The 16,032-nt window shown below is 42.7% G+C and overlaps 1 protein-coding gene across 3 annotated transcripts in view; it reads right to left on the bottom strand.

The window, feature by feature from the left end:
- SH3GL3 (SH3 domain containing GRB2 like 3, endophilin A3) overlaps window positions 1–16,032 on the bottom strand; it is a 129,708-nt gene that overhangs the window by 55,302 nt on the left and 58,374 nt on the right. Inside the window, exon 1 of one of the 3 annotated variants that reach the window (XM_032836847.1) lies at window positions 4,450–4,454. The exons of the other annotated variants lie outside the window; for them this stretch is intronic. The gene's annotated coding sequence lies outside the window, so the exon portion shown is untranslated. Of the gene's footprint in view, window positions 1–4,449; window positions 4,455–16,032 lie in introns of those variants that run through there. 3 annotated transcript variants of the gene reach the window in all.

The raw sequence follows: 16,032 nt of genomic DNA, 5'->3' as shown, positions 1-16,032 counted from the left end.
TTGTTGTTGTTGTTGTTGTTTACACAATTGAAAGAAGGTGTGAGTCCACAGTTTAGAAGTATACTCAAATGCTGAGCAAGGTACATATTAATTCACATGTCAAGATTTCAAGAATAAACAGTTCTAAAACTCCCACAGGGGAATAAAGCCACAATTAGCACAGCAGATTTCTCTTCAGCAACACCAGATTCCAGGAGGCAATGGAAGATCAGTTTCAATGTGCTAAGAAATGTGGAAAAAATAGAATTTTGTGTCTCCCTCAACTGTTATTTAAAAAGAAAACAAAGACATATTCAAACAGACCATTCACTTCTAATAAGAGTAATGTTAACATACTTCATCAAGGAAATAAAAGTTGATCCATGACGGAAGGTATGAACTGCAAGAAACAATAGTGAGAACAGAAACTAATACACTATGGTGGCAAATACAACCGCAGACTAAAAACAAACAAGCAAAAACAAGTCTGTGAGTTAACAAAAGGGTAATGTTATAACCATAAGCAATAATAAGATGGGAGGGGGAGGGGGCCCAGTGGATATTCTGAGAACAGTAAGGTTCCTTTATGTTCAGGAGGAAGTGGGAAATGGACATCACTTTAAACATTGTTAAAACAATAGGTGAGAATCTGTGTTACATAATTAATCGCAACTACTAAAAGCATGAAACAATAATATACATACAGTACTATTCGTGTTATAACATAGTTTGCACACCAGTGCGTTGGTTGGAAAACCACTGTTTTCCAATCCAAACAAAACAAGAAAAAAAGTTTGGCAAGGTGGGGGCGGCGGGGCACAGAACAAAGGGGATTACAAAATGGAAACCACAACATAAAGACAGTAATAAATCCAAATACATCAGTAACTATTATCCATGTAAATGATCAAATTCAACAGGTTAAAGGATAAATAAAGTGGATCTTTTTTAAAGTTTTTATTTTTTTTTAGTAATCTCTACACCCAACATGGGGCTTGAACTCACAGCCCCTAGGTCAGGAGTCATGTGCCTACGGACTGAACCAGCCAGGTGCCCCAGAGAGGATTTTTTAAATCCAGCTACATGCAGCTTCTATGAGACACACGTAAAATATAACTGAAAATGAGTAGCTAAGTTATACCTACTAGGAAAATGCTGATTTTAAAAAAGTTGGTAACAATAGCATCAGACAAAAAAAGACTTTAAGGCAAAGCACTAGTAAGTCCAGAGAACCGATCTAGTAATAGAAGGAGAAATCTACCAAAATTCTATTACAATAATGATCCACCTAATAGCACAGCTTCAAAAAAACTAGTAATAAAGCAAAAAAAAAAAAAAAAAGAAAAAAGAAAGAAAAAAGAAAAAGAAGAAGAAAGGAAAGGAAAAAAAAAGAAATAAGAAATAAGAGAAGTCCACAATCATAGCAGATTTCAATACAAATGTATCAGAAAACTGATGGCCCAAATGTGAATTTAAAAAAAAAAAACACTTGGAAGGAATATAGGTGATCTGGAAGACCAACCTTGATCAAATAAGTACACATATACCTATCCTTCCAGCCAATAAATAGAAAAATGTATATTCTCTGCAAGTAAAAACAGAACATTAGAAAAACTGACCACTCACTGACCACTACAACCAACACCATATAGAACATTTTTTTTAAATTCTACCACCATGCCATTCAATTAGAAATCAATAATAAAAACAAATAAGTCGGTATAAAATTTTTGAATTTGGTCCTAATTGACAACGAATGATAAAAGAAGCCCTAACAGAAATTTAAAAAAAATTTTTAATTTAATAAAAATAGTATCCATCAAAACCTGTGTGGGATGTGGCAAGAATGGTATGTAGAAATCAATGGATTACCTTAAATTCACCCACATGAAAAGTCACTTCAACTTAATGTTTCAAACATTAGTGACACAATGTCACTCCATCTAATTCCCCAAGTATCTGAAAGTTCGCTGACTGCATCCATAAGCCAGAGATACCAAGATCACGCCACATGCTTGCAGGCCTACTGAGAAGCAGAAGCTGATGGCCAGGACACGGTAAGTACTCACCCAAAACACAGATGCAGAATTTGCTATTAGAGCTCGGATGGAAGGAAGCAAATCATACAGATGAGGAGGGGCCAAGAATGTTCTAGAACAGGGCCTAGAAGGCTACATGGACAACACCCAGGAGACCAGAAAAGAAGTGGCATTTCTGCCAGAGAGAACAGCATAAGCTAAGGCATAACTTAGGATAGGAGTGCATTCAGGAGAGAGCGCAGTGATCCAAACGGGTAACTGACAGGAAAATGAACACCCAAGCACAGGGGCAGGGGCCAGATCCTGAGGCTGAACTTAATCCGGCTGAACTTAATCCTTCAAGCAGTGGAGACGTTCAAGCAGGTGAGTGGTATGATCAGGTCTGTCCTTCAGGCAGGAAGATCAACCCAGTGGCCCCAGGACAACACACGGGACAGGCACCTGAGAGCGGGAAGGGAACATCCACTAGGAAATCCTAAGGGACATCCACACGAAGGGGTGGACTGGGAGAAAGGTGTCAAAATTTCACTCTGAAACTCTGCCGGCTACCTTCTTCGACGACATATGCCAGCTGCCCTCGCCTAGTCATCTGCCTCATCACAAACAGCAGCATCGGACCTGGGCTCGCCAGACAGGAGATGCGAATGTGAAACACACACCTGGGGCTAATCCGTGTGGTTCCCACAGTCCACGCCCCCTCCTCGCCCTGTGAAAAAGACCACGCAGCAAACTAGGCATCTCTGGGGTGCCCTGGTCCTATGGTCAGAGACAGAAGCCTACTTGCCATCCTCCAATTTCTCCAGGAACAGTTAAACAAAAGGAGCATTTTCAAAGACCACAGGGAGCACTGATGTAAAAGAAGTTTATCTGGGAAACAAAGGTTTTGCCTTCGCTTTTCAGCCAGACCTGTGGGCCAGGCTGAGTGGGAAATGTTAACACAGCCTTGGCCATCTTCTTGGGCAAATAATCTGTTTTCAAAGAAACCTTGGCTTCTCCACCTTCTTCCTTTTAATGAAGCAAGAAATTAAATGGCCAGAGAGCCCGAACCTAGGAAAAAAATGTAAAAAAGCAAAATTTATACCTCAGGGTAAATTAGGAAGGGCTCCAGAATAGTATCCTCTAACCGGTGTGCCACGAAATGCAGACTGCCCAAATGAACAGCTCCTTGGCCATACAAATTGGAAATACTGGGATTAACCAAATAGGGAGATTTCTTTACCAAAACATTTTTCAGAGACTTCAACATGGAAATGGCATTGTGGATTTCCAAGGGGCGGCCTATGAGAGGTAGAATTTCCCACCCTTACCTGGCCATGGGAGATGTCTCATACAAGGAAAAAATCTTAGATTTCTGAGAAGTCTACTTGGAGAAGTCCTGCACCAAAATGTCACCCCCATTGGCTCCCTGAGTTCTCCCCCCCGCCGCTCCCCCCCTGCCCCAACCAATTAGCAGTCCTACTCTGCTTTGTCAGCCCTGGAAAATAGGGCAATGTGTAATTATAAATACAAACAAGTAAGGTTATTTGTAAGTCATTAACATCAGGGGAAGACGAGGAAAGGGTAGAAGTGAGCTCTCTGTACTAGTTTTGCGACTTTTCTGAGTCTCAAGTTATTTCAAAATTTAAGTTAAAAAAAAAAAAAACAAAAAAACTCTGAAGGCTTCTGAAAGCAACCCAGGCAGTCAGGATCTGAGAAGCCAAAATCATGAAGACGACAACGACGCACCAAGAGAACCATCCGTTTACAGCTCCTTTGCTCTTTGGAGAAAAATGTCTGCCTGACAACACAGGACATAAAGGCTGAGCAGAAAGCATCAGCGAGAACTTGCAGAAGTCTCCTTGGACTGGGGAGGGGAAAACCGGAGTGCACTGTAACCAAGGAAACCGACACAGAAGAGGCCAAAATCCCAGGAACATAAAGCAGTGACTATAACACGTTATGTGCCATTTCCTCTCGAGGCTTCTGACGATTCCTCAGCTGCATACATGCGAGACAAGATGCTAAGATACCAGTGTGAAGAGGCTGCTAGAAGGCCGAACATCGAGGTGGAGAGTTCTGCAGTATCACAGTCACCAAGAGACAAAACTGGAGTACAGGACTCCCTTTCCCCTCATTGTTTGTTGGAATAAAACTAAATCCTCCCTGGAGGAAGATAACATCACCCAGATGTCAGTAAAATAATAATTTTTAAAAAAGCATCTGGTATACCAGGAGACCGAACAACAATAAAAAATTGAAACTAAATTTTATTTATTTACTTTTTTAAAAGTAAGCTCTATGCCCAACGTGGGATTTGAACTCAACTCTAAGATTAAGAGTCACATGCTTTAGCGACTGAGCCAGCCAGGTGCCCCCAAACTAAATTTTAAAAAACATAATCTAATATGTAATCCCAAATTGACATTAGAAATTATCTTCAAAATTGGGGCACCTGGGTGGCTTAGTCAATTAAGCATCTGCCTTGGCTCAGGTCATGGTTTCAGGGTCCTGGGTTGGAACCCCACACTGGACTCCCTGCTCCGTGGGGAAACTGCTTCTCCCTCTGTCTCTGGCCCTCCCCTCCGTTCATGCTCACTTGCTCTCAAATAAATAAATAAAATCTTTTTTAAAAAAGGAAATTATCTTCAAGATAATTATGATTACCTATGTTCAAAAAAATAGAAGACAAAGTTAAATTCTACCAGAAAACATTCTAGAAGAGAACAAATGGAAATGGGTAGATGAAAAATGCAGTAACGGAAATTCAGAATTCAACAGCTGGATTTAATAACAATTAGACACTGAAAAGAGAGAATATGGACAATGGAAGATAAAGCACTGGAAAGTAGTCTGAAACATAAAGGGAAAGAAGACTAAAAATACACACACAAAAAAGACATTACAAACATAAAAGACACAGTAGAAACACCTAACATAAGAGTATTTTATAGTTCCAGAACGAGGGGACAGAGAAATTGAAAAGAAGCAGTATTTGAAGAGACGATGGACAAGAATTGCTCAATATAGTCAAAAGACATCAAACCACAAATTAAAGCTCTTCTGTGACTCTCAAGCAGGATAAATATGAAGAAACACATACTTGGAACAAGTCTTTTGTTGAAGACTGAAGATGGAAAAACTTAAAAGAAAAAAATACACCAAAAAAGCAACAAAGAGCTAGTGAGCTGACAATGCTGCAGTAATCACAGCACAGGGGCACCTCGGTGGCTCAGGGGGTTGAGCCTCTGCCTTCGGCTCAGGTCATGATCTCAGGGTTTGGGATCGAGCCCAGCATTGGGCTCTCTGCTCAGCAGGGAGCCTGTCCCCGCCTCCCCGCCACCTTGCCTACTTGTGATCTCTGTCAAATAAATAAATAAAATCTTTTAAAAAAAAGAAAGAAATCACAGCACAGCTACAAGACAATGAAATCACAACTTTTAATGCTGATAGAAATTATCTGCCAACCTAAAATTCCATTCTCAGTGAATACACCCTTCATAAAGGAAGGCAAAGTTTAAAAAATATTCAGAGGAAAGAACTGGGACAATTTTTCATTGACAGACACACACACCAAAAGAAGCACTAAAGGGAGTTCTTGAAATAAAAGAAAAACATCCCTGATGGAAATAAGGAAATACGGCGGGAAATGAAGAGAACCAGAAAGAGAAATCTAAATGAATACTGACAGCTTAAAACAGTATCTTGTGAGGTTTTAAATATATGTGAAATTTTGAAACATGAACACAAGGGCACAAAAGTCACCACTAAAGAGGTAGTGATAAATTGTTAATGGGTCTTTTATTGCTTGGAAGTTTTAAAGTACTAATTTAAGAAAGACTCCACCACATAAAAATGCAGGTTGTAATCTCTAGGTTGCTCTTTAAATAATCATAAATATATAACAAGCAAGATGCTAGAGAAGAAAATGGAATAATAAAAATGATTCATTCAAAAGACAGTAAAAGAAGGAGAAGAAACAAGAATATGACAAATAAAAAATAATATAGCAGATTTAAATGCAAAAATATCCGTAATTACTTTAAGTGCACATGAACTAGGGTGCCTGGGTGGCTCATTTGGTGAAGCGTCTGCCTTTGGCTCAGATCATGATCCCAGGGTCCCAGGATCGAGTCCCATGGTGGGATCCCTGTTCTTCAGGGAGTCTGCCTCTCCTTCTGCCCCTCCTCCCACTTGTTCTCTCAATCTCTCTCTCAAATAAATAAATAATCTTAAATAAATAATTACACACACACATACATAGACATGGACTAAATATTTCAACCAAGGAATCAAAAGCATCAGCCAAGATTATAAAATATTAAACTATATTATTTTCTGCCTATAAGAGATGCACATTAAATATGATAGGATAGGAAAATAAACAGAAAAGAGACATTGGACAAACTAACTTCTACAACAAAAACTCTTGAGAAGCTAATACTAAGATATAAAATATACTCTCAGAACAAAAACATTATTGGTAGAAGAAGGACATAAAGAATGACAAAAGGTCAATTCAAAATTCATAAACATCCTAAATCTGTATGCACTTCATAGCACAGCCTCAAAATGTAGAAAGGAAAAATCTTATAAAACTAGAAATAAATGATTCCAAATATTTCAATTTTTCAATACAGCTCTCTCAGTAGGAAATAAAACAGACCAAAAAAATAAATAAATCAGTACAGTGACTTGACTTGAACAATCTAATTTACACATGGAGAACACTACCACAAACAGGACAGAATAACAATGGTTTTCAAGTAGACATGGCCCATTTACTAAATACAGACCATGCCCTGAATCATGAGGCATGTCTCCAACAATTTCATTCAGAGCATGCTCTCTGACCACAGTGAGATTAATACAGAAATCAATATCTGAAAAATTTTCCAAATTATTTGAAAATTAAACTATATATCTAAATAACCTGAATCAAATATGCAGTTGCCAGAGAGATTAAGAAATACCTACAAGTGAGCAATACCAAATACAGAAATACATTTGAACTTGTGGGATGTAGCTAAAACTGTTTCTTAAAGGGAATTTTAGAGCTCAAAATCACCAGTTCTCAAACTCTCACCTTTCAGGATCACTTTACTCTTCAGAATAATTTAGGACCCGTACCTCACACCATACATCAAAAACAATTCCTGGGGCAGCTGGGTGACTTAGTCAGTTAAGCATCTGACTCTTGATCTCAACTCAGGTCTTGCTCTCAGGGTTATGAGTTCAAGCCCCACATTGGGCTCATGTGGAACCCACTTTAAAAAATAAATAAAAATTCCTCATTGATCTTCAAGTAAATACGAAAGGTAAAAGTTTAAAGATTCTATAAGATAACATTACCTTGAGAGAGAAGATAGCTCAACCAATTCCCCACCATTATTAAAAATTCCCCAACATTAAGAAAAAGACTGATATCTTGGGCCTCCTTAAAAATAAGACTAAGAGGGGTGCCTGGATGGCTCAGTGGGTTAAAGCCTCTGCCTTCAGCTCAGGTCATGATCCCAGGGTCCTGGGATCGAGCCCCGCATCGGGCTCTCTGCTCAGCAGGGAGCCTGCTTTCCCTTCTCTCTCTGCCTGCCTCTCTGCCTACTTGTGATCTCTCTCTGTCAAATAAAATCTTAAAAAAAAAAAGACTAAGAGAGTGAAAAATCAAGTTCTATATAGAGTAGAAAAAGATATTTTCTATACCCTCACCGGAGTGTATTGAAATTTACATTGAAATTCAAGTATCACTTCACACTGAAATTCAAATATCACTCAGACATTAAGAAGAATCCCTACAAGCCATTAAGAGGAAGGCAGCATACTAAGTATATTTTAGCACAGGCAAAAACCATACAGAGGCAGCTTCACAAACGGAGATATCCAAATGGGCAATAAACATACAAAATATTTTTCATTTCATTATCATCATGGAAACACACATTAAACCACAATGAGATGAGATCTCGTCACTATCACAGAGGCTAAAATTATTGTACAACAACAATAATGCAAGTTTCTCCAAGGGTTAATGGAGTAACGGAAACACTCATATACACTTTGGCAGGTTTTACACTGGTACCATGACTTGGGAAAACAGTCTGGCAGAATCCACAAAAACTGAATATATAAAAAGCTATACTCTATGACTCATTTATTCCACTCCTAGGTAAAGACCCAGAAGAAATTCCATGTATGTAACCAAAATCCATATACAAGCAACATTACTCATATTAACCAAACACTAGTAAAAACCTAAATGTCGATTAATAATAGAGTAAATAAATAGATTGCAGCTATTTCTATAATGCAATTCTATATCACAATTAAAAAGGAAGAAATGCTCCTGTCCCATGCAGGAAATCTACACGGGCAGATTTCAGATGTAACACTGAAGAAGTTCATCATCCTGTACGATTCTGATTACATAAAGTTCAAAAAATAAAAAGGAACATCCGGTGCTATTTTATTCATATAAAATGTAAATACAGGAAAAACTAATCCATGGTGATCAAAATGTAGTAGTTACCCTGAAGTTACAGTATAAGAGAGCTTTCTGGGATGCTAGATCTAGATCTGGCTACAGGAATCTAGAACTGGCTATGGGAATGTGTTCTAGATCTGGCTACAGGATCTAGAACTGGCTACAGCAGTGTGTTCACTTTGTTATAATAGATCACTTTGTTATAACAGATGTTATAATGTTAAGACCCATCACTACTGAACTATGTTTTAGTTCACTCAAAAGTGTTTAACCACCCCTCCCATAAACTCTGCATTCAATGTTTTTAGCATGTGCACACATCGTATTTATCGTGATTTATTTGTCCCTAAGGAAGTTTAACAAACAGTGCTGGCCTGTTTCTTCCTCTTCCATCTGAATAGCAGAAGTAACGTTCACCTCTGACTATCCACATCTGGCGGTCTCTGTGCAGTAAAGTCATGACTAAACCATATAGAATTCCTAAGACAAAAAGCCCCAGGGGGTTATTACATGATGATTCTGTCCTCTGCACCCTAAATGCTACTTCAGGTTTAATTATTATAGCAGCAGAATAAAGAAATCAATTAATTTCACCAAGAGGTAGTCAGGAGATAATACACATAGAAAGGACCACAGACATTGAATCAAGATGGTGGACTGAATACACACATCTTCCCCTCCACAAAACTTGTAAACACAACATATATATAGAGAGAAGCATATGACAGACACATAACAGGACTGAGAAGCAAAAAAGGTGACAGCAGCAGATCATAAATGGCAAGAAATTCCCAGAAGACAGAAACCAGATGGGATCAGAGAGCTAAGCAAACAGCACGTCAATTCGTACATGATAGAAAACCACTCCCAAGTTGTAAGTTCATTCATTAGTCTTCGCTTATCCACAGGGATACATTCCAAGACCCCCAGTGGATGCCTGAAACCGCGGACAGTACCAAACCTCATATAGACTGTTATTTCCTATATGAATATACCCATGATAAAATGTAACTTATAAAGTAGGCACAGTAAGATCAATAATAATAAAATAGAACAATTATATACACTGTCATGAAAGTTATGTGACTACGGTTTTTGTGTCTCAATATACCTTACTGTTCTATACTCAGCCTTCTTGTGATGATGTGAGATGACACAGTGCCAACGTGAGGAGATGATGTGAGGTGAAGGATGTAGGCACAGTGATGTAGCATTGAAGCTATTACTGACCTTCTGACGATATGACAGAAGGAGGACCAGCTCCAGGACCATGGCTGACCACAGATAACTGAACTGACGGGTAACTAAAATCATGGAGAGCAAACCACAGGTAACCGAAACCCAGAAAGCAAAAGTGCAGATGGGGGGGAGGGATGGGCCTACTATACAGAGAAATTCCAAGTCCAAACAGAGTAAACATAAAAAGAATGGAGCGAGCCCCTAGGAAATCATCAGGAGATGTGCTAAAAGAACTGTACAGAAAGCAATAAGGATCAATGGGGCCCCACTGGCCCCATCCCTGCGCCATCTTGGTTCGAATCCCTGTCCTACTGCTAACTAGAGCGGTAACTCCAGGCAAATTAGTGAAGCTCTCTGCCTCCAATTCCTCATCAGCAAAGTATGGATCAAATAGCAACAATAACTGCCTCATCAGGGTTAATGTATGGGAAACATTTAGAACAGCATCTGACACTGTTAAGTCAGTGTCTCATTAAACAGTTGCCATTAATATTACCACTGAAAAACAGGAAGCTAGCATGTTTGTCCTGCACCTACAATCTAAAGAGAGGGGACTGCTCTAATCGGTGGGCTCCAAAGTGGGTATGAGGACCTGAGAGATGCAAGAAAAGTCCCCCATTTCCAAAGTAAAACCCTTCTTTTCCAGCCTTCCTATCTGGTGTCTTGTGACCTGAGCCTAGGATAAAGCCCACTGGGCAAGGCACCACACCCACCCAACACTCAGTCCTTCCAGTAATAAAAGAAGACTGTTAGACAAATAGACAAAACCTAAGCCAACTACCTAAGTGTTTGACCTTGTCCTTCATTCTTATCAACTGATGGCCAGGAATCAGAAATTAAGGGAAAACTGGGAACATGAGGGAATATGTCAAAGAGGAAACTTTAAAATGATCCAAAGGAGGGGAAACTGGGTGGCTCAGTCAGTTGGGTGGCTGCCTTCGGCTCAGGTCATGATCCCGGGATCCTGGGATTGTGCCCTGCGTCAGGCTCTCTGCTTAGCAGAGAGCCTGCTTCCTCTCCCTCTGCCTGCCGCTTTACCTACTTGTGCTCCCCCACCTCTCTCTCTATCAAATAAAAAAATAAAAATCTTTAATAAATAAATTAATTAAATGACCCAAAGGAAACAGAGGTGATGAAGGTGTATAGAGGAACTCCTAAAACTTCTCATTAGCTCCCACAGATACATTTGAGAAGATACTGTATGCACAAAACAAGGCTCCAATGAAAAAGGAGCAAATCAGAAAAGGGCAAAAACAAACAAACAAAAAACTCAATAAAAAAGGGTGAACACAGGATAGACAAAGCTGAATACGAACTGCTTTGAATACGAAGCCAGAGTCAAGGAAATGTGTCCCAAAATCCGCACCAAAACCCAACAGGATATGGGAAGTAGAAAGAAGTTTGGCCCAACCCCATTTTGGCTAAGTGTGCCCAGGATCACCCACCTTCTGAGCACCCCACCCACTCTATCAGGAAGGCCTGTGTCCTCGGGCCAGACATGACTTTGGGCTTCCTACAGGAGCTGATTCTGAACTGTGAACCCACCAGGGGGAAAGGGGTCCCAACTGGAGTAAATGTTCCCCGTATATGCAGAGGCCAACTCCGCTCAGCAACACACCTAGAAATTAGAGGCTATCGCTCAGCCTAGGCATGGAGCTAAGAGGACTCAGCCTCAGTGATAGCCTCTAACTTTTTAGTCTAGTAGAATCTCTTCTACTTACTTTCTGCATACCGCAGTTTTTCTCAGAAGCGGTATCTATGATTTGGCCAAGGAGACCGTTTGCACTCTACTGGGCAGAACTTCCTCCGAGTTGGTGACATAGGGGTAGAGGACTTCTCTAGTTTCTGGCACTGATGACGGTTTTGTATTTCTTTGGCCATTTTCAATTAGGGTTGTTGGATGAGATTGACATTTTTTCCCCATAAATTTCATTATGTTTCTTTAAAAGTATGTCCACATGTACGCCCAATCCAATGATCATCAGCTGTAGGAGTCCATGAGTCTGACCTTTTCAAAAGTTTGATTCCAGCCTGTATTCATGGCGACTGATCTCTTTCAGAGCAAAATGTGGTCCTTTAGAATATTTGTTGTGGAAGACCCTGCATGGTTAAGGCAGTCTTTGGGGAATGTAATTGATCACCAAGGTCACTCTCTTTCTGGGACCCTGTGCATGGGGTCCAGACCACAGACAGACCCACACGGGAACCCAGGATTCCCCTGGGACTAGGGGAGGAAGTTACTCTTTTCCTTTCTTTGTTTTGATGTGTTTTGTTATGGTCCCTTTTCACTGACCTAAGTAGGCAAAGACCTCATAAGGATAGTGTCAAACGCCCTTGCAGGGAATTATAAAATCAAATCAAAGAATACATTTTGAACCACACGAAACAGTCTGACTGGAAAAACGTACTTCATCCTCCTCAAGCCATCCTGTGCTCCGAGGAAAATGTCATCACCTTCAAAAGGAGGGAGGAAGTTGATGCTGAGAATCCTTTATTCCTAAGGCTCACCAATAAATACCAGTCTAAAGAGAGTTCTAGCACAAATGGTACATCTGTGTTGTTGTTGTTGTTTTAATGAATAAGCAGAAACCCAAAGCTTTAAATTTTAAAACTGTATAACCAAGCCTTGACCAATGATACTTCCTGTTTTTCATGTAGACGGTATTTTATAAAATTGAAAAAATGAGAAATACAAAATGTAGAACATGATCAAGTCTTATTAAAATCTGACCTTCAAGAATTAAGAAGCAAAGGTCCCCCTACTTCCTGATACATTCACTCAACAGTCTGGGACAATTCTTCCCACCTTCTTCCTAAGTTTAGACACCCACACATGTGCGTGCGTACACACACACACGCAAGTGTGCGCACACACACACACAGGCATGGGCATGTTTCTGTTTATAAAAGTAACAAGCTACACACGTTTCTCTGCATCCACTCCAAAGTAGAAACCGTTGCATTCAGGCATTCATTCAACAGATAAAAAAGTGGACTGTCCCCTAGGTACCAAGCTACATAGAACATTTGGATGTTAGTCTATTCCCTCCTCAATACTTGGGAGACAGAAAGCTACAGTATTTTCTGGCATTTACTGTTGCCAAGAAAAGTCTGAGGGAAGGATCTTTTCTGACATTCATTTTTCACAGTCTTCATCTTCGAGGAAAACATTAATTGCTCCTTTATAAAGTCCAGTGGCTTTTCCCTGTTGGTTTTTCTTGGTCGTCACGGAGCCCCCAAGTTGCAATACTGGGTCAACTAGTTTATGAATTTTGAAGAACCTATGGATAGAAGCAGAGGTGCAGAGGCCAGGGCCCTACGCCGACACAAGAAGAGAGAACAAAAGAGATACATTGTCCTGGGCAGTAAGGGAGCCCCAAACTCAGGGCAAATCAAGGGCCAGCAAACCCTGGGGCCCAAAGTGGGGCCTGTGGTATTACAGGGACCCTCCCCCAAGAGGATCTTCAAAAAGAGGATTAGTGCCACCAACAATTAAAAAAAAAAAAAAAAAGCATTCATTGCGGGGGACAAGCCAATACCAACCAGAGAGGCCCAGGAGCAAATGAGGCCCCAGTGAGGGCGTCAGCTCTGAGCACCCGTCAGGGACCAGCAAGAGCCATCTGCATCATCAAAGAAGCCACCAGAAAGTCCCGGGTCCCACTGTCCCCTCCTCCTACCACAGACTCCAAATCCGGAGGGCCAGCGGCTCTGGGAAGGAGCCTCAGGGAGGACAATTGGAGCACACACCCTTCCAGATGGCCATGGGCTGCCCCCCACCCCCACTCCCGTCTCCAAGCTCACTGGGCTTCGGCCAGGCTGTGAAGACCTCTGGCAGAATCAAGATCGACAGGACTCACGCCCTTCACACCCTCACACGGAACGTCACACAATCTCCCCATGTTCCCCTCTGGTTCCCTTCCCCTCACTTCTCAGAACAGCTTCTTCAAGAGCCTCCACACAGACCAGCCGCGTCTCCCCACTGCCCGTTCACGTCTCACCCCCCTAGGGTCAGCGCCACCCTGCCAGCTGCCCACTCGGGACAGCCTCCCCCACCTCGGATCAATGGGGCCCCACTGGCCCCATCCAGTGGTAGCTGGGGTCGCTCAAGGTGGCCACACGCCCAGCCAAAGGCTAACTAGACCACCAGTGCCAGTCCCGTCCTCTGATCCCACGACCACAACTGACTGGGTGACCCATAAGAGCCAACGAGACGAGCAGAAGCCCCTGGGGTGGGGGTTTCTGGGAAACTGCGGCATAAAGGTGATACACAATTATATGTCACTGGACAGAAAGCTGATGCTCTCTCTCCCTTCCTCCTACCTGGAATGTGACCCGCGATGTCTGCGGCTGCAGAAACCAGCAGAGACCAAGGAAACTGCAGAGACTTTCCCAAGCTGCTGAACACCCCAGCAGCCCCGCCCCTGGGCTCCACGTTTGATGAACGAGAGAAATCCAGACCTGGACGTGCCACAGTGACTTGCAGCCACGCTCATTCCTAACTGACACAATTTATAGTCTGCTTCCAATTGAACTGTGCTCCCCGGGGATCTTTCAACTTCTAAATCCCCCAAAATAAAATCAATCTGAGCTCTGAGCCCACGTGGCCTCTCTCAGCATCCTGACGCTACTGACCATTCCCCGCTCGAAAGTATCCCTTTTTGGGGCATCGGGTGGCTCAGTCGGTTAAGCATCCGACTCCTGATTTCAACTCTGGTCACGATGTCAGGGTGGTGGGATCAGGCCCCCATATCGGGCTCTGCACTCCGTGTGGAGTCTGCTTGTCTTTCTCCCTCTGCTCCTCTCTCTCCCTCTCAAATAAATAAAATCTTAAAAAGGAAAAGACAAGTATCCCTTCCCTTAGCCTCCGTGGCCTCAGCATTCTCCCCTTACTCCCCAGACACTCCTTCATGACCTTTGTGACTTCATTGTGTTCCAGCACGGTCACCGTCTTGACCCTCTCTCTCTCTGGCCCTGCATGATCTGCCCCAGTGATTTAATCAATCCCCAAGGATGTATCCATCCGCCGACACATGCTGCTGACTTGGGGAATCTGTCCTCTCCAGCCCAAACCGCTCTCCTAAACGTCAATTATTTTCACACCCCAGTTGCCTGCTAGACTCTGTCTCCGGGTTCTCCAAGGACACCCCAACCACACAATTCAAAAATGAACGAACTCATCACTCCACTCATCACATCTCCTTCGTGGCCTCTATTCCTTTCTCCATTGATGGAGGAAGCACCACGCACCCAGTCAAGAAAGTCTGGAACCTGGAAGTTGTTGTAGACCTTACAGAAATCCTAAGAGACTCCCAGAAACCCAGAAACATGCGTGTGTATGTGTGTGTGTGCACGCACACACCTGTATCTCATGTAAGTAAAAGTGAGCAACTGCGGAGATGCCACCGGTCTGTCTTCCCTCTCAGTCGTCCCTCGCGTATCCTCCCCCAACCCCACCACGTAACCAGCTGCCCGTTCCTGTCCTCACTACATCCCAAACAACTCTCAAGTGCGTTTCTGCCCCTCCAGCCCCACGAACGCACCCTCAGACAGGCTACCATCATGTCACCCACAAACTGCCCTGCAGCCCCCCTGAACGGGCTCTGATTCCTCCTGTGAGGTATTCAAAACACCAACCAGAAAGTGTCACCCCCCAGACTGTTGCCTTTAGCAGAAAGCCCATACTCCCACACCCAGAGCGCCGTGCCCACCACAATCTGGCTGACGTCTAGCTCTCTCCGGCCTCATTCACTGCCAAACCCATACACACCCCCACACTTCTCCACTCCTGAACTCTGAGTCACACAGAAGCATCTTGTTCTTTCCTGCCTGCAAGGAAGGCTTGTCCCACCCAGCTGCCCTTCGAGGCACAGCTCAAGGGTCACGGCGTGCTCAGCCTGCCTCCTGATGAACAAGGAGAGCAAAGGGATCCCATAAAAAAAACTGGTTTTGTTGTTCCTTTTCCCGCGCTGCTGTTGTAGGACCTGCCCCTCTGTCTTGTACGTACTTTACAGAACACAGAAGGCAGGTCCTTCTTGCAAAGGTCAAGGAGGTGCTTTGGAATCTTCTAACACAACAACAGGTACTCCCTGAGGAGTGACCAGGCAGACTCCTCAGGAACAACACGGTTCCAAGACCACCCACGCCCTGAGACCCTGGCTCCAGGGCATGAGGGACCCATGGGCGACAGCCAAACACTCGTCTTTGTTCCTGAATGTCTGAGAAGCTGCGTGCACCAGACACCCCAATCCTCAGTAAAAACCCCAGGCCCCAAGCAAAGCTGAGACTCGCTCTTCTGGTCTTGCTGAGCCTCCCAGATGCTCT

The sequence above is a fragment of the Lontra canadensis genome, unplaced genomic scaffold (assembly GCF_010015895.1).
Source record: "Lontra canadensis isolate GAN:19392208 unplaced genomic scaffold, GSC_riverotter_1.0 scaffold94, whole genome shotgun sequence".
In the NCBI taxonomy this organism is placed as follows: domain Eukaryota; kingdom Metazoa; phylum Chordata; class Mammalia; order Carnivora; family Mustelidae; genus Lontra; species Lontra canadensis.
The sequence above is the reverse complement of the archived record's forward strand: the minus strand, read 5'-3'. Positions and strand labels throughout refer to the sequence as shown.